Genomic DNA, 19,161 nt, shown 5'->3' with positions numbered 1-19,161 from the left:
GGCTGTCACCAAAGTCTGGAGGGCAATAAACTCATTTCTACCTCTTTTTCAATTCAAATCCCTTCTCCTGCAGAAGGACTTGCTCTGACCTCCCTTCCCCCTTCCAGTTACTAGTATATTCTTCTCTCAGATTGTCTTCTATCTACTCTGTATAGAACTTATATGCATTTCAATAAGTTTTTCCCCATTAGAATGTAAGATTCTTGAGAGCAGAATCTGCCTTTAACTCTCTTTTCATTATCAGTATTTAACAGTATCTATGATATAATAATTCTTAATAAAGATGTTCTTAATAAACATGTTTATTGATATTATAAGCCACAAGAGTACAATTAAAAACCAAAATGACTAGGAAAGCACATAAACTCAAAGTATATGCTCAATGAATAGTTTTTGAAGTAACCTCAGAATATTGCATCTGCATTAAAAAAATAAAGTAACAGCTATTCTTAAATGCAACCCTAGTCTCAAGTACCATTAATAAGAGACTTCTCTCTAGTAGAAATCAAAGGCAAAGCAGAACTTATAAGAGTGAGAGAGAGTAAAGAGACAGTCTCCTCAGATCTGCTGAATCTCTTGAGTCTCGACAGACTCGGCAGTCACTTCATGTGTTTCTTCAAGAGAAAGATGGGCAATGTCAAACAAACTTCAGATTGCTAAAAGGAGAATTAGATTCTAGGAAGAAGCTAACATGAGAGGTGCTGGCAGTCTCTACCACATCCTTATCAAGACCTTGCTACCTTAGAGTCTTTGGGGAATTTCCCCTTCATTCTATATTGTTGGATATACATATATTCACACATATACTCTCTCTCTCTCTCTCTCTCTCTCTCTCTCTCTCTCTCTCTCTCTCTCTCTCTCTCTCTCTCTCTCTCTTAAGGATTTTACAGGGCAAATGGAGTTAAGTGGCTTGCCGAAGGCCACACAGCTATGAAATTATTAAGTGTCTGAGGCGGGATTTGAACACAGGTACTCCTGACTCCATGGCCAGTGCTCTATCCACTGTACCACCTATCTGCCCCCACACATATGCTTTCTGTGATTTCTGTTTTGCTATCAACTTGGATAAATGAGTTTCTTTGCTACTTTCTATGTATATTCACTGTAAAACTAGTCTTTGGCTGGAAGCCTTGGAAAAGACTACAACTTCCTTTCCCCATTAAGAAACAGTGATCAGTAGTTTATCTTTAACTTGAAAACCATATCTCCTAGATGAATAATATTTAATGGAGGGGATAGATATAATCCTATCCCGGTGATTCTCTCTCTGAGGAGAGCAGATTTGTGGTCTCTGCCCTCCAACTAACTCTTCAGCTTTCTGGCAAGAATTAAAACCTCCCCTAGAGAAGGGGAGGGAGAGTAGAGGTAAGAGGTGTCCATTCTACCACCCCTCGGTCATGTAAGATTACCCCATTGATACCTGTGGGGTATGGCCTTGCTACATATAAAATACTCTTCCAACAACCTTGTGAAAAAAATTTAAACTAAAGTATTATTATCTCCATTTTATAGAAAAAGAAATAGAGGTTCTGAGTGACCACATAGTAAATATCAAAACTAGTTTTTCAATCCATGTCTACCTGATTTATAACTGCTGCATTGTCTCACAGTGGCAGTCATAAGTCCTTCATAACGTAAAAATGTCTCCTTAGGATTATTATGATTTTCTGTAGGGTGTGGCAAAAAAGCTTTGTTGCAGCAACAGAAGGGTATACTCTGCAGGTCTTTCTAACCAAATAACATAATTTCCCTCAACAAGTACTTACTGAAGTAGCTATTTAGCAATCTGCTCAGCAAAAAGAGGTAGAAAACTCTAGGGAACTAGCTTATCAGTTAAATCTCTGTTTCGCTTTCTTAAGGTAGAGCATAGGAATAATATCTACTTATCTTCCAGAAAGTCTATAAGGATGCCAATAAATTTTTCAGTAATATAACCTTAAGGTACTATCAATATCACTTGTTCTACTCTGCCCAAAGGGCAATGACACTGCATACTCTTTGATTCAGTAATATCACTATTAGGTCTATATTCCAAAGAGATCATAAAAAAGGGGGGAAAGTGTACAAAAACATTTATAACAACTTTTCTATGGTGACAAAGAATTGGAAATTGAGGGGATGCCCATCAACTGGGGAGTGGCTGGACAAATTGTGGTACACGAATGTTAAGTTTCTTTCAGCCATTCAATGATCAAGGATAATCCTGAGAGAAAATGCTATCCACAACCAGAGGGGAAAAAACTATGGAGTGTGAATGCAGAGCAAATTATTCTATTATCACTTTATAAAATTTTTTTGTTTTCTATTTCTCATGTTTTTTTCCTTTACTTCTAATTCTTCTTTAACAACATGACTAATATGGAAATGTGTTAAAAAAAAAAAAAAGGATTGTATTTGTATAACCTATATTGGATTGTTCATTGCCATAGGGAAGAGGAAAGTGTATAAAAATGTGGAACTCAAAATATGCAAAAAGATGAATTTTGAAAACATTTTTTGCATGTAGTTGGAAAAAATAAAAGAAAATTAAAAAAAGAAAAAAATATTACTTGTTCTACTAAAACCTAAGATTGAGTTAAACCAAGATGTCATCAGTATTTATACTTGTGATTTACTAATTTTCTCTAAGTTAAGTTCTGTTTGAAAGAAGTTTAGAAATGATGTTAGGAATGATTGTAGAAAGACTACAGTCTGGGTAGAGTTTACAGTAGATGACCTCTAAAGTCCCATCTAACTCCGAGATTATGTGACTGCCCCACCCCAGTCTGTCAATCACTACTAATTGTGATGGAAGGGAAACAACCCATATCCCTCTATAGAGGAAAGATTGAGAGAAGGGAAGAAGGTAGAAGTGAGACCACAAGTTGACATAAATCTCAGTAAAATGAGTTTGACTGGTTTTAGTGCTTTCTTTTAAAGGCTAAAACTCAAAAGCTCAATTTTGGGGTGGAACTGGGAGATGGGGCAAATGAGGATCAAGAGTCATAGCTTGGTGAGAACATTCCAGAGAGATGAAAATTATTATACTTACGACATAGATGGAAGTATATTCCTTGGGCGGACCAAAATTTAAGAATTAATAGATTATGAGGGTAAGGGTTTATTTTTTTTCCCATGGAATTAAAGTGAGAAGCTATCATCTCCTGTTGAAATGAAAACATTTTTTTCAGTCTTGTCCTTAACTCTCATTACTCCTTTAGTGGGATAGACTATTCTACTTGAGTATATTTAGAGAAGTGTGAATATATGTCTATATTCATATGGATATATTTATATAGATATATGTATACAGTTGTGTGTAGTTGATTCAATTAAACCAAGAGGATCAGACTATTATCTAAAGTCTCTTTCAACTTAAAATCCTACATTGTGAACTGCAGCCTTCTATACAATCTTACATCACACCTAATTTGATTCCAAAAAGTTGGATTTTATACAAATAGCCTGAGGATTAATCTGTCTGTTGTTTCTGGGGGGATCTGAACCTGTGATATCATCAGTGTAAGGAATTCCAAATGATGAAACTCTTTCCAAAGATCTAGATTAGCAACTAGTCTGTGGTTTTTGAGAAGTCTTAGACACCTGCCTGCAGCGCTAAAAGATGAAATGATTTCCCAATGGTCCAAAAAATAACAAGTGTCAATGGCAAGGATAAGATTCAGGGTTTCCTTGCTCCAGGGTCAGTCCTCTAGTCACTCTGCTATGGTGCCATTTCATTATAATGTGTTATAAGTCTTTAATTCTATGACATTCTATTCTAGCAGGTGCTACATAATAGCCTTTCCATAGAAATAGTTCATTAATGTAATTCAAACTGATAAATCATAAAGATTGCCCCTATTATGATGCAAAAAGATGTTTACTATCCATTCATCAGTCAATTGGAAGGTATCCAGTTTCATTACATAATATTAAAGGAAATAAACACATACCCCTAAATCAACTCAACCCTGGGGGGGGGGGGCGATAATTGCTCCATGATAAAAAATGACCATGTGTGACACTGGCTCTGTTTTGACACCTTGTTTATTATAAGACCACGTCTACAAAGTCAAAATAAAATGGAAAGTTACACAATTATCTGTGGAATTCCAGACCATATGGCTCTGACTCAATTATCCAGATGGGTTGTGAGACTATCCCAAACTTACAGGGTAACTGCAGAACCTCCTGTTTTGCTTGACTGGCAACGCAATGGCTGGTGAGCACTAACAAAGAATTTTCATTCACATTTTGTCTTCAAAGAGTAGGTAATAATTTTTTGTTGTTATCTTTATATTTGGCAATGAATTACCAGTATTGGAATATATATATATATATATATATATATATATATATATATATATATATATCTCATATATATCATATATATATGATATATATAAATATATAGGCATACATGTGGATGTAGGTGTGCTAATTTTAATTAAAGGTAGAACACTAAGGTTTATATATTTAGGGAATTCACACTATCTCCATTACCTCCAAACAAACAAACAAACAAATAAAAAAGGATCATATTAGATTTCTACAACCAAGACAACATCAATGCATTTTAAGAAAGAACTCTAGGCAAAGAGTAAATAAACCTGAGTTTCCTACACTCAAGCTGTGTGATTATGGTTATGCTATTTAGCACTCTGAGCCTCAGGTTCCTCAAGGGTAAAATGCAGATATTATACTGCTTCATCTCTAAAGTGCTATCAAGCTCCATGAGATCTTCAGAAATCCCAATGAGTCCCACATTTTGCTCCCATTACTGATTCCATGTTTTTGCTTATGATGTTATCCTAGTATGAGATTTCTTCTTTCAACTAAAGCAAAACTTGCAAAACTTTAAGGTCTAGTTCATTGTCATCATTATCTTTATCATCTTCATTCCCTTAGTAGGCAGCACTGAAGCCAACACTTCAAGGTTTGTGAAACTTTTTATATGCCTAATCTTCTGAGGATACATATTATTTTTATCCCCATTTTACAGATGAGAAAAGTGAGGTGAATAACCTATACCCAGAGTCAGATAACAATCTGAAGCAAAATTCAAACTCAGTTCTTCCTCACTCAAAATCCATCACTTTATCTACTATGATACTTAGTTGTCATATTTATGTCCTCCAAAAATACTGTTTAATATTCCATGTATAAATATTTTACTTACTTCTATTTCACACTTTTTTGCACTTGTTTATTTTTTTCAGTTAGGTCATTAATAAATCTAGAGCTGGAAAGAATCTTAAGAGACCAAGCAGTTCAATCCTTAGATTTTTAAAAATATTTTTTAGCATTTAATTTTTAATTTATGGAATAAAACAAGCATAAAAAAGATTGTCCATGAAACTGAATAAAGAATGAATGATCAGGGATGGCTAGTTGGTGCAGTGGATAGAGCACCAGCCCTGGAGTCAAGAGTACCTGGGTTCAAATCTGGCCTCAGACACTTAATAATTACCTAGCTGTGTGGCCTTGGGCAAGCCACTTAACCCCATTGCCTAGCAAAATCCTTTAAAATCCTTAAAAAAAAAAAAAAGAATGGTCCAGAGCAATGAACACTTCTTTACCAAAATCACTCAGGGATTAAGCATCAAGATAGTATTTGAACTCATCAAAGGTGGGATTTGAATCTCCCCCCCACCAATTCCTCTGACTTCAGGACCAATGTTCTTTCCACCATTATACTACCTTCCATAGTTATTCATGGGCATATCCTAGTTTTCTACACATCTCCTAAGGTAGCAAAAGCAGTGCTTTCCAGAAGGAGTTAGTTTAATTAATACTTTCTGACCTTGTTTTGTGACCTCCAAGATCAATGATCACTGGTTAGATGGAGAATACACCAGTAGGTAGATTATTCATTGGGGCCTGCCACATTCAACTTTCCCATACAGTTGCCTAAAATAAAAACATGTTCCACAATTCTCTGAGATGTCCTTTTAATGGCAATTTGGAATCACTGCAGTATTTTGTTATGTCCTTTCACTAATTATGAATTATTTCTAGCACAGAATGTGTGTAAGGGGGCTGAGTGGGTGGTGGAAAGGAGGGCAGAGCAACATACTCCTTAAGGGCTTCACAAGACTTAGCATAGTACTAAAATTGTTAATATTAGTTAGATACAGTTTTCAATGATCACATTATATCTAGATATAATTTTAATGGTTTTCTAATGAGAGTAAGCTATTTTTGATAGATAGTCCAAATGCATCCATTGGTATTAACATAATGTCAGGAGAACTAGAGAAATTCTGCTCCTCTCCACCTTCAGCACATTGAGGGGATTCTTCTCCCCACCCTACTTCTCACCCCTACACTCCCTCTACAGATTTATGGAAACACATGAACAAGAATCATATGGAATAAAAAGGCTGAAAAGAGTTGAAAACCACATTGTGGGAGGGTTGCCCACACTGAGAAGATCACAGATCAAAGTATTCAAATAAAAGTTTTTTTAAACAGAAAGAAAATGCTAATACATACATTGCATTGCAATTCAATTTTTGTAGTTTTGCTATCATTAAAAGTTCCTTTCAGAGAGGAAAAATGTATCTAATACCAGCATGTAAGCTGGAGGGAAGGGACTATACCTCTTTGTATAATGCTAGTAATAAAAACTGCTTACATTTATATAATGCTTTAAGATTTACAAAATACATTTTTTTTTCCTTTTACCACCAGGAGAGGTAGATGGTATAAGTAGTCTTATCCTCATGTTGTCCTGGAAAACACTGCTGCTAAGACAGATTGCAAACAATAGTTCTCAATAAATATTTCCTGAATAACTAAATTCTAGGAGCTGGAGAACTGATTCTTTAACAATTTCTCTAACATTTAATTCTATCCTCTCCATTCACCTCACCAGTACCTTATTTTATAAACAGATATCAGCTAAAGTTTAAATTAATACAAAGTTCTCATCATTAAACGTTGTCACTAGACAGGAGTCATCCTAGAAAGTGTCTTGAGAAGCAAGGACCTGGTGTCAAAACTGGTGACTCTCTGAGAGAACTGTGAGAATCACAGAAGTGGCCTGGGCTTTCAGAAAGAATTCCAAATTATTTAATCTGGTAGCCTGGTAACCTACATGGCAAACTGTTTATGGGCTGAGAACTTCCCACATCTCATGTCAAAGTAGCCCACCAGGTACCAAAAAACTATGTTCTTTGGGCTGTCCTTAGTTCATAGGAAACAACTATTTGTCCAAGGAGGAGCAGGAAGACCTTTGGAAAATGCTTTTGATTCAGAATTTGCAGGCAGATCCCAAATGAAAAAATGATCAAAGGGATAGAGGCAAGGATCTTTCAATAGAAGACGACCAAGGCATCAACCAGCTGTATTAAAAATGCTCATAATTACTAATAATTAGAAAATATATATTAAAACAAATCAGAAGTTCCATGTCATACTCACTGGCTTGATGAAGTTAACAGACAAAAAAAGGAAAATGACAACATTGGTAAGGGCTTCAGGGAAACAGGTACGTTGAAGCATTGTTGATGGGAGTATTGAATTGGTCCGGCCATTCTGGAAAGCAACTCTGCCCCCAAAGTTACTAACATTTCAGTGCTAAATGATGAGGATACAAAGAAACACAAAAACACAAAAGAAAGTCCCAGCCCTCAAAAAGTTCACAATTTAATGGGGAAGACAAAAATCAAACAAATATGTATGAAAATGCCATAAACAGGATAAAGAGTAAACAATTCACAGAAGTAAGGCACTAGAGTTAAGAGGTTTGGGGAAATGCTTCCAGTAGAAGGTAGGATTTCAGTTGGGATTTGAAGGAAGTCAGGAAAATTAAGAGGTGGAGACAAGGTCAGAGAACAGTCCTGGAACAGGGGGACAGCCAGATGAAATGTCTGGAATTGAGAGATGAAATGTCATATTCATGGAACAGCTGGAGATCAACATTCCTGGATCAAAGGGCATGTGGCGGGTGTAAGAAAACTGGGAAGGTTGGGATTTAGGTGGAATCTAGGTTATGAAGGGTTCTGAAAGCCAAACAAAAAATTTTGTATTTAATCTTGCAAGGAATAGGAAGCCACTGGAGTTTGCTGAGTACGGAAGTGATATAGTCAGACCTACATAATTGTCCATAAATACTATTTGACTAATTGAGGAATGACTGGACAAATGATCATATGTGAATTAATGTACTGAAATAATTCTGCCATAAGAAATGATGAGTGCAATTAATTCATGGAAATTTGGGACTCGTATAAACTGCTGCAGAATGAAGTATGCAGAGCCAGAACAACTAACACAATAATAATAACACTATAAGAACAAAGAATTTTGAATATCTTAACTCCATTCAATGTAATGGTTGATTCCAGAGGGCTGATAATGTACCATGCTACATCACACTTACAATAAGGTTGGTGGGTTAATGAGAGAAGGAGACCTATATTTTGAGGCATAACTAATGTTGGGTATTTCTTTTCCCTGACTATCAATTTTTGTCACAGGGGATTTGGGTTTTTTTTCATTTTTTGTTGGGTTTTTTAGTTTTCCCTTTTTTAAAAAAAATTGGAGAATTAGAGATAGGAAAAAAGAGGGGGGATATCTTACATAATATAATTTTTAATGACAAAATTTACTCTCTTATTCAAAAACAACAAATAAAATAAATAAATAAATAAAACCACAAATAAATAAATAAATACATGATTGAAAATAAACCTTTACAGCATATTTCAATTCTTCCTGGGTCCTAGATTAGACACTTACTGAAACTTCTTCCCTGTTAGAGAATACTTTGAAGGTTTGACATGTCAGCCAGAGTTCAATAGGTGGACTATGTGGGAAGTACAATTTTGAGGAAACTGAGATAGTGATTCTCAACATATCTGAAAGGGCAAAAGATAGTCTTATGCTATTATTAAAACAAGGTGATCAAGAATGATATAAATATGCATTAACCCATATGTTTAGTTTACCTACTTTCTCACATCCATAAATCTTTATGAAAATGACTTACATTTTCTAGGAGGCCATGCTTGAAGCAAATTTGAAAAGGAAACACATAGGCTTTGGCAAATAATATTCTTATATTAGAACATATTTTATCATCACACATTAGAATAAAATATGTGCTCCCTCTTTGTTGACTTGTAAAAAATAATTAAAAAACCACCGATTCACTAGAGTAAAATGCAGCCTTAAAGGCTTTCTCCTTTAATTGAGTGACTCCCATATATGTTTTAAAAATCATCTTATATTTTTTGATAGATGGAACAGTGGAGACAAGTTTATTTGACAGTCCCTCATTAAAATCAAGGAATAAGGAGTGAGGTAGCCTCACCAAGAGAATTTGCCATTAGCATAGAGGAGGTAAAGTACAGAGTTCAAATAGAAGTCTCTATAGATAAAGAAGTCCTCCAGATGTTTCTATTTGTAGATAACATTGTGTTGATTGGCTCAGGTCCAAGAACACCACAGTCTCCTAAAAGATATCTACAAACACTCAAAAGAACAACTTAACAATCCACACAGGAAAACCAAATAGATGAAGAATGTCTGTTGTACAGACTGTCTCTGACATATAAATATATATATGTATATACATATATATTACATATATATGTATGTATGTAGTTGGATGGATTAGTCTTTGAACTAGTCCACCAGTACATTTATTTTGAATATATGCTGCAAAACAGACAAAGAATTGGGTTCCAAATTAAACAGGAGGAAGGTAGCAGACTGAACAGTCCTTCTAATGACCCTAAGTTTCTCCCTGAAACAAAATTTTATCCTTTTAAAAAAATCAGTATCTTTCCAATATGGCTAAAAGTCATGGAAGACCACATCCCTGCTGGATCAAAATTGCAGGCCACCCACAAGGCCAGTCTTCAAAATCCACACCAACAATATCCTTTTTTCTAAATTGGAGAGGTGCTAAATCACATAGAATTATGTGGAATATATAAATTTAATAACTGATCAATGCTAAACCACCAAAGTCCTACAGCTGTTCCTCACTGCAGAGGATAAATTTGGAGTTAGAAGATCTGGGTTAGAATCCTGCCTTAGTAGGGGGCCACTAGGTGGCAGAGTGGATAAAGCACCAGCCCTGGAGTCAGGAGTACCTGGGTTCAAATCTGGTCTCAGACACTTAATAATTACCTAGCTGTGTGGCCTTGGACAAGCCACTTAACCCCATTTGCCTTGCAAAAAAACCTATTAAAAAAAAAAAGAATCCTGCCTTAGACACAGTGTGAGCCCTGGACCAATGACTGAGATTAATAGTGGCCCTTACCTTAACAGATTTGTCATGAGGTTCAAGTGTACATAAAGCATTATATACATTTTAGCTGTTATTATTGTTATTTTTAAGAATTATTTTTATTTCTTGTAATTATTAAGAATTATTTTTGTCTTTCTCATGTTCACTGGAGTTTAATCATAATTCCTATGACAAAAAAAAATCCTACTGGTTTTTTTAAGTTGAATATATATATGTGTGTGTGTGTGTGTGTGTGTGTGTGTGTGTGTGTGTGTGTGCATATATTGTTTCCCTTAAGTAGGATACAAGTTCCTTGAAAGAAGGGATTGTCCTGCTCTTTGTGTTCTCTGTGTTTCCCACAGTTCTTGGCAAAGACCAAGCACTTAACAATTACTTTAATATTCCATTCCATTCCATTGTTCAGGAGACCATTGTGAAAGTGAAATAAAATGGTTGCTTCTTAGTACTTTAACAGAAGTGTTGGTATGTAAGCTCATGTTCTTAAAGCATATCATCATTGTCATCAATACACTTCTTATCCATGGTTTACATTCTGCCTGGGCCTCTCAATGACATGATGAAATAGCTCAAGTTTTTCCAGTAGACAACAAAGAAAGAAAAGGGGCATTTAACAAATTTAAGAATAACTTTAACTTACTCATTCTCTATCTTGATTTATTTATTTATTTTTCTTTAGAAAGACTTTATTTGAGTTTTACAATCCCCCCCCATTCTTTCTTCCCTCCCCCCACCCCCACAGAAGGCATTCTGTTAGTCTTTACATTGATTCCATGTTATACATTGATCTCAGTTGAATGTGTCTATCTTGATTTATTCAGAGGCACATAAACATTTCCTGGCAGAGTCCATCAAATTGAGGCTGTACTCTCATTGGTGTTTCAACGTTCCCCTAAATTCCAAAACCTTTCAAGTAACCACCAGAAACACTGATATCAGTGAGAAATGCTGCAAGCATTACAGAAGCATGTGAGATACAAGGTAGCATCTTCAAGATTAACCATTAGAGGGGCAGCTAGATTATGCAGTAGATAGAGTACTAGTCCTGGAGTCAGGAGGACCTGAGTTCAAATGTGACCTCAAGACACTTAATAATTACTTAGCTATGACCTTGGGCAAGACACACTTAACGCCACTGCATGAAAATAAATTTTAAAAAAAAGTTTAAAAAAAGATTAACCATTAGAATTTACACTACCCAAAATTGGAAGCAATACCATAAAAAATGACTTACTCAAATTGTTCATCATTTTAAAAAATTGAAAGTCTTTTATAGCAGTGAATAGAACAGAAATAGCAACAGAAACAAAGGCCATTAATCCCTACATAAGAATTCCTCTGGGTCCTATATTGATTTAGCTTTAAAATATAATACTGCTTATATTTTATTGTGTTTTTATTTATTTTGTTGAATATTCATCAATTACATTTTAATTTGGTTCAGGATATTGAGGATGCAAGCCACATGTACCATTCGACATTTCTGCTTTGTATCATCCAGTCACATATTTTCCTAGAGAGTGATTTGTAACAAACCTATATTCATCAAAAAACCTATGAACAACTGATTTTTGTTCTATAATTGCTAAGTTACTTAAAATGGAAAAATCGCCCAACATCATCATAAAATATCGCATTTATTTATCTGGCCCAACTATATATCTGATTATTTTCTGCCATCATTTTTTAAGCAACAATATGTTTTAGAGAAGACCTAAAACATGATTTATCTTCTTTTTTTCCCCTCTCTTTTGCAAAGACTGCCTTTTTTGGCAGAGAAAGACAAAATCTTTGCCAAGGTTTTTATCTGTACATCCCTCAAGTACTCTATCAAATAATAAGCACTACACTAATGGATATTAGTACATAAAAGGTAAAATTCATTGTCTACTGGGGAATCTACTCAGCTCAATAATGGTCACCAGCCTCTATGTTATGGATGGCACATTGGCTTCCACTTTATCTATTTGGAAGAGTTTCAACACCTGCCCTTGCAATAGGAAATATACAGTTATTGCTCCACTGAATGGGCACAGCAAAAGAATGGTGCATTAAAAAATCTGTAACTTCCATGAATTCTATTTGTTGGTTCCTCAGAAAGTCTTCATTAAAACAAGGACTCCATTTATTGCATTTTAACTATTCCTTAAAATGAGCAATCTGCCTCCTGTTTTAAGGTGAGCAAAATGTGGTAAGATTGTTATACCTGATAAATTGCATTGTGCTTGTTGGGTTCAATTGAATTATCTTGATTCAACCATTGTCAGTTCTGAAGAAGGGAGAGCAAAGGAATAAGCATTTATTAATAAACAACTCTTTGCCAATCATTGTGCCATGCTGAGAGCTTTTAAAAATGATTATCTCACATGATCCTCACAACAACCTATTTTACAGTTGAGAAAACTTAGGCAAACAGAGGTTAAGTGACTTGCCCAAGGGAAGTAAGTGTCTGAAACTAGATTTAAACTCATCTATGAGATTCCAAGCCCACTGATGTTTGACATCTACCTCTAGTAGCTAAATTGTGTGCTAGGTCATTTTAAAACTAGGAATTTTTTGAGAGGAGGGGTAGAGAATTAGGGTTATCTGACTTACATTCAACATATTCCAATAAATTTATTTAAGGCAATCATTGAATCACAGATGTAAAGTTATATGTGGACTTTGAGAGCTCATCTAACTTACATTCCTTCATTTTATCTATGAGAAAACTGAGGTCCAAAGGGGTTAAATGACTTTTCCAAGGTTACATAGACATTATTAGTAGAGTCAGAATTCAAAGTCAGGGTTACTACTATAGGAGGAGGGGGGAAGAATATAGATTTGAATTTTTATAACATTTTTTATAACATTTTATAACATTTTATAACATTTTTTATAACATTTTATAACATTTTTATAACATTTTCCCACTAGAAGGAAGTACTCACAAGAAACAAATATTTTGAACCTTTGTGTAGCCTCAGATCTAAACTAGACCATGATTTTTAAATTATTTTCTTTCAATTACATGCAAAGGTAGCTTTCAACATTCATTCATTTGCAAGTTTATGAGTTCCACACTTTTTTTTTACCACTCTCTCTTCCTTTTCCAAGACTTATTTTTAAAAATGTTAACACTAGCTATTGCCATCTTGCCCCTAAGAATCACTTGCACCCAAGACTTAAACCATTTCCATCATGGAAGAAGCCAAGTGGGGAAATTGCAGAAGTATCTGACAAATAATGGTGAAAACACTTATTTGATTTTTCAAAGTTTTTACTAAAGCAAATTTCTAACTTTACTAAAAGCAAAACTTTACTAAAGCAAATTTCTAACATGTTTGAGAAGATCTCTTCATAAATGAACTTTATCACAATGATTATGTCATATATATATATATATACATATATATATATATATGAGATATTTACCTCTCCATCATTGCCAGCATTTATGGAGCATTTTAATATTTACAAAGTTCATTTCATTCTCATAATAATTCAAGGGAAATGCTATCATCACTGATTTTTTTTATATAAGAAGTAATACATAGGGCGGCTAGGTGACGGAGTGGATAGAGCACAGACCCTGGAGTCAGGAGTACCTGAGTTCAAATCCCACCTCAGACACTTAATAATTATCTAGCTGTGTGGCCTTGGGAAAGCCACTTAACCCCATTTGCCTTGCAAAAACCTAAAAAAAAAAGAAGTAATAAATAAAGTTTAAGTGACTTGCTCAAACTAGGATGAATTTGAACTCAGGTCTTCCTGACTCTAAATCCAACACTCTCTGTATTGAGCCATCTAACTATATATGTATATATATATATATATATAGATAGATATAGATATAGATATAGATATAGATATAGATATAGATATAGATATATAGATAGATATATTCACAGAGGCATGCATGTGTGAACATGTGTGTACTTTATAAAAAGACTCAGTCAAACTTGCTATAAAAATCCTATATATGATTCTCTGAACTTTACATCAACAATTTCATAGACATGGATATTTAAAAGAAATCTGGGTCAGAAGAAGAAAAAAATAGAGAAGGGGGAAGCACAAATAAAGAAAATTGAAAACCAGCTTGAACATCCTCACTGAGCCCTGGATGGTTCTACAAATAGTAATAGATACTGACTCTTGCTAGCTCATGTAGTCAATTCTTTAAAAAAAAATCAGACTGAATAAAACCAATCTGGCTTTAAATGAAGATATTTTGTAACCAGTGATTCACCTAGGTTGTTGGGTCAATGGATCTGCCTCAAGGTCATGGACTTTAATAACATGATAAGGATTACATCATTCCTCCCACTATAGAACTGTCATTTCATCAATCGATACAGGAGATATCTGCACAATATCAACAGACATCCTCTCAAAGGAACATCCCCCCTCATGGACTAGAATCAAATTACAACTCCAAAGGTGGATCATACACCAAAAACAAAATGTCCTCTCACCAAGCAAAGCCACAGCTCACAAAAGTCCCAAGATCAAATGGGAGGAAAAAAAAATTAAAAAAAAAAATCTGAATGCAGAAATCTCGGGACCTTTGCACAGACTTTCTTTCTTGGGCCTTTTTCCTTTGTCCAGTGGGATGTGTGAACTGGCCCCCTGGACTAGATATTATTTATCTGATGAGCTCAGAAGAGGAAATAAGCAAGGAACTACCCCTGCTAGCCTGTGCAAGGTTAGAATGAGGGCACAAGGACACTTGGGAACTTCACCAACAATTTCACTCTCATTAACCAACTTTCCTGATGCCACCATGAATTGACTGGGAGAGTTTTGAGTTAGAAACATGAGGTGACTCACCCAAGGCTACTGACTAGATTAGAATTTTACTACAATTTGACACAATAAGTGACTTATCTTGAATTTTTATCTTTTGACCATAGTGAAGGATACTTACTCTCCCTCGTCCTAGTTGCACTCCTTACCTTTTCTCTCCCCCTCTGAATGAGATGAAAGGTACAGGGTCATAAAATTATAGATCTAAAACTGGTAAGAACCTCAAAGAAATCTAAACTCATTTTTTATAGCTGAGGCAATTGAGATGCAGAAAGATCATGTCACCTGTCCATCAACAGTAAGAAGAGAGCTATGATTAGCACTGAAGTCCTAATTCCAAATCTAGTTTTCTTTTCTTTATACTAAACTGCCAAATGGGATGGTCAAAAATATTTATTAAGCATCTACTTGGGGATGACAAAGAAAAGCAAAAGATAATCCATGCTCTTGAGCAGCTCATGGTCAATAAAAAGACTTCTAATAATCTTTTTCTTACTTTCTCTTCAAATATTCCTGAAGCTATTTCCCCTCCTTTTCTCTTAATTCTCAAATACGGAAGGTTTTTTCCTCTTAATTCTCAAATATGGAAGGCTTTTTCCCTCTTAATTCTCAAATATGGAAGGTTTTTTTCACTTACTTCTCAAACATAGGTTTTCCGACCAACAACAGGCAAAAAGGGGCTAAAAAACTTTCTCACTTTATGCAGCTACACATTAGTGTAGAGTAGTCCATGGAAGCATTCATTGAAAACAGGTACTGCTTAGGGTAATGCTCAAGTATTTTTGATCTAGTACTTAGATCCTGAAAATAAGAGTCTGGATTGACTTAACCATTTAAAAAAAAAACACGAGGAGACAGCAGAATTCTGAGAAGGTCTTGTGTCAGGGGACAAAGACTGCAGCTGGCTCCAAATTCTGCAGCTGCTGAACCACAGCAGGCATGGAAACCTAAAATTCAAAGAATTTTAGAGCTGGGAGAGATGTCATGTAAGACTTATCTTCTGAAGGTAAGGATAGGAAACATAATAGAGTGGAAATAGCATTGTCTCTGAACTCTGCTTCTAACATTAATTTATATCACTTAACCAATTCGCACTTTGTTTGCTCCTCTGTAAAATGGAGGCTTTGCCAGATGGCCTTTGAGATCTCATTTATCCTTCAATCTTTGAAACTATGTGAAAACCAAAGTCCAGAGAGATAGTTAAAACAATTTCCTCAAAATTTCATGGTTTTCCAGAGGCAGTATCAGAACTAGAATCCATCATCCCTAACTCTCAGTCCAAATGCTTTCCAAAATACCACATTATCTCTGTATGCAAAAGACTATGTAGAAACATTAGAACTCATTAATCCATTCAACAAAAATTGGTGTTGCAGGCATTACAAATATGAATCAGATATGGTCCTTTATCTCAAACAATGTATGACTTAATAAGGGAGATAAATATACATGCAAGTAACTATTATTCATGGAAGAATGGGAAAGGTGTCAGAAGAGATTTTTTTTTAAAAAGTGGTATAAAAATCCATAAGAAAGGAAACTAGCTAAGTATAAAAAGAAAAACCTGAATTTAGTCTTTCTTAGGATAAATAGGACTTCAGGAGAGAGAACTGGAAAAGGAAGGAAGGCATTCAGGACTGTAGGAATGAGTTGAACAAAAACAGAAAAAGAGAATATAGACTAGAGGTCTTGAGGAAAGGGACTCTGAGTAGTTTGACTTGGTTTGATGCAAGTATTTGAAGAGAAGTAATGTTAAATCAAATAAGAAAGGAAGACTAGGGACTGGTAGAAGCTTTTATTAAATTAGGTCATCCTGAATCAGAGAATATTTGTCATCAGAGATGTGAGAGGATCAGGCCCAGAGAGATTACTAGGAAGCAACAAAAGTGGTATTGGAAGTCAGGTCTTTTTGGCTCCAAATCCAATCCTCCACCACATTGTCTTTCCAGAAAGAGAGGAAGGGGAACTTGATCATCAAGACATAGTCTAAATGATAGCCTTGATGTACCTGTGTAAGTTCCTTTTGAAGCCAGTAGAAAAATAATCCTGATCTTTCAGAACCATCTTAAATCTTGCTTTGAAGTCAATGGATTACTGAAAGATGTATAAGAAAAGCAGCATTATGGTTCAATTTCTTTTCCCTGCCTAAATCACATCCCAACAGTAGCCGTGGGAGATGCATTAGTTGCTCCCCCTCCCCCTCAGACTCCCAGGCTTCCAGTCAGGGCTTTCATTTACAGATAATATCATTCACTGCACTGCAGTAGTAAAGCACTGCCATCTTCATACACGCATCATCATTAGCATATAAATCTACATGCACTCAAGATGAGATTTCATCACCATACCATATTTATTCATTCCTTAATATAAATCTAAATTGCTCTCTTCAAATAGTAACATATACTATGCATCTTTAACAGGCAAGAAACAACATCATTCTAAGTTGTGATGCATTTCTGTCTCATATTCCCTTTCTGCCTTGCAAGGAAGAGCTAATAACAACAACAATAATAGCAGAAGCAATAGTAACTAAATCTTATGTAGAGTTTTAAAGTTTGCCAAGACATTATATATGTTGTCTCATTTTATCTTCACAACAATCCTGTGAGGTATGTGCTATCATCTCCATTTTTGTTGTTTCATCATGCTGACTTTGTGACCCCCATTTGGGCTTTCCCTGGCAGAGATACTAGAGTGGTTTAGCCATTTCCTTCTCCAGTTCATTTTACAGATGAGGAAACTGAGGCAAACAGGGTTAAGTGACTTACCCGGGGTCATTCAGCTAATATGTTGCTGAGTCCAGATTTGTATTTGGGTCTTCCAGATTCCACATCCAGCACTCCATCCATTGTGCCCCATTATCTCCTTTTCATAGAAGTGAAAACTGAGGTGAGCACAAGTGAAGTGATTTCCCTATATTCACCTAGCTAGTAAATTTCTAAGGAAGGATTCTGATTTTCCTACCTTAGTTACTTCAAGGCTAGATCTCATATCCTCAGTTTGCTAAAACTTGACCTAGGATTTAGGATGCTTAGAAATATGTTCCTGGTTTTTGTTTACGGGGACAAAGAACCTGCTGGTAGAAGTTATCTTTAAGTTATGCCAACCCTTCAGGCTTGGGATTATGAGTAAAGAAGGAGATACATAATTCATCTAGCCCAATTCAATCATCTTATGCATATAAAGATTAATATCCTGAGAGGAGAAGTTCTGTTAAGATTACATGGGTAATAAGCATGAGGATTGGAATTTGGGTATTCTGAGTTCAATTCACTTTCCACTGCATTGCTCTCTTTTTTCTAAGAAATGTCCTAGTTGAAGATGGGCATCTCCATAGCAGCTAAATAAAAACAATAAGCAGAGGGAAAAAAGATATTGAGGAAATTATAAAAGCATGTGTATGTCTCAGAGTTTTATATTTTGCACACAACATACTCTGTGATCTTGGAAAATCTCACAGATAAATGAAGAACAAATTCCGCACAGATAATGAAGCATTAAAACACAACATGTCCACAAATAATCTTTGGGAGTGACAGGGCATGTAGCTCATAAAATGGGAGACCAGGAAACCGAACAAAGTCCCAAACTCTGCTGCATTTCTGCCAGTTCTCTATTGCTCACTCATGACTCTACCACCAGGTTCTGTGGAGGAGGAAGCATATTACTGGAGTACACTTTTTCCTTTAATGTAAAGTATTTTACAGTGCAGCCTTGTGAAAAGACAATTGATAGCATCATTTAGTAGTTTATTTCCCATAAGTGCCGTTTCTAATTCTTTTCAGTTGAGGAGGAAAGGGCAAAATTTTCTTGTTATTTTTGAAACCATGAGTGTGAATAAAAAATTCAAATTAAACAAATATATTAAGCACCTACTATCAATCAATCAATAAGATAGTCAATGGGCCAATATTTCTTAAGAAGCTACTAAGTGTCATTCAGTTTGCTGGGGACTGAGGAAATACAAAGAAAGAAAATGCTCACTCTGGAGGAATTTACATTCTTATAGTTTGTAAGTACAGATAAGAGAAACATAAGAGATTAGTAAAATATAAGAGATTGGGGAGGGAAGACATTGGCCTTTTAGAAAATCAGGAAGAGTTTCATGTAGAAGGTAATACTTGAGTTGT

At 35.2% G+C, this 19,161-nt stretch overlaps 1 protein-coding gene across 22 annotated transcripts in view; it reads right to left on the bottom strand.

Moving 5' to 3' along the window:
* ATXN1 (ataxin 1) overlaps window positions 1-19,161 on the bottom strand; it is a 521,647-nt gene that overhangs the window by 260,901 nt on the left and 241,585 nt on the right. For 3 of the 22 annotated variants that reach the window (XM_074207299.1, XM_074207302.1, XM_074207301.1), the window contains one exon: window positions 12,447-17,896. The exons of 16 other annotated variants lie outside the window; for them this stretch is intronic. The gene's annotated coding sequence lies outside the window, so the exon portion shown is untranslated. The remainder of the gene's footprint in view (window positions 1-12,446; window positions 17,897-19,161) is intronic. 3 more of the 22 variants (XM_074207307.1, XM_074207308.1, XM_074207305.1) reach the window with 2 other exon arrangements.

The sequence above is a fragment of the Macrotis lagotis genome, chromosome X (genome assembly GCF_037893015.1).
Source record: "Macrotis lagotis isolate mMagLag1 chromosome X, bilby.v1.9.chrom.fasta, whole genome shotgun sequence".
NCBI lineage: Eukaryota > Metazoa > Chordata > Mammalia > Peramelemorphia > Peramelidae > Macrotis > Macrotis lagotis.
Note: the sequence above shows the minus strand (reverse complement) of the source record. Positions and strands in the feature narration are given on the sequence as shown.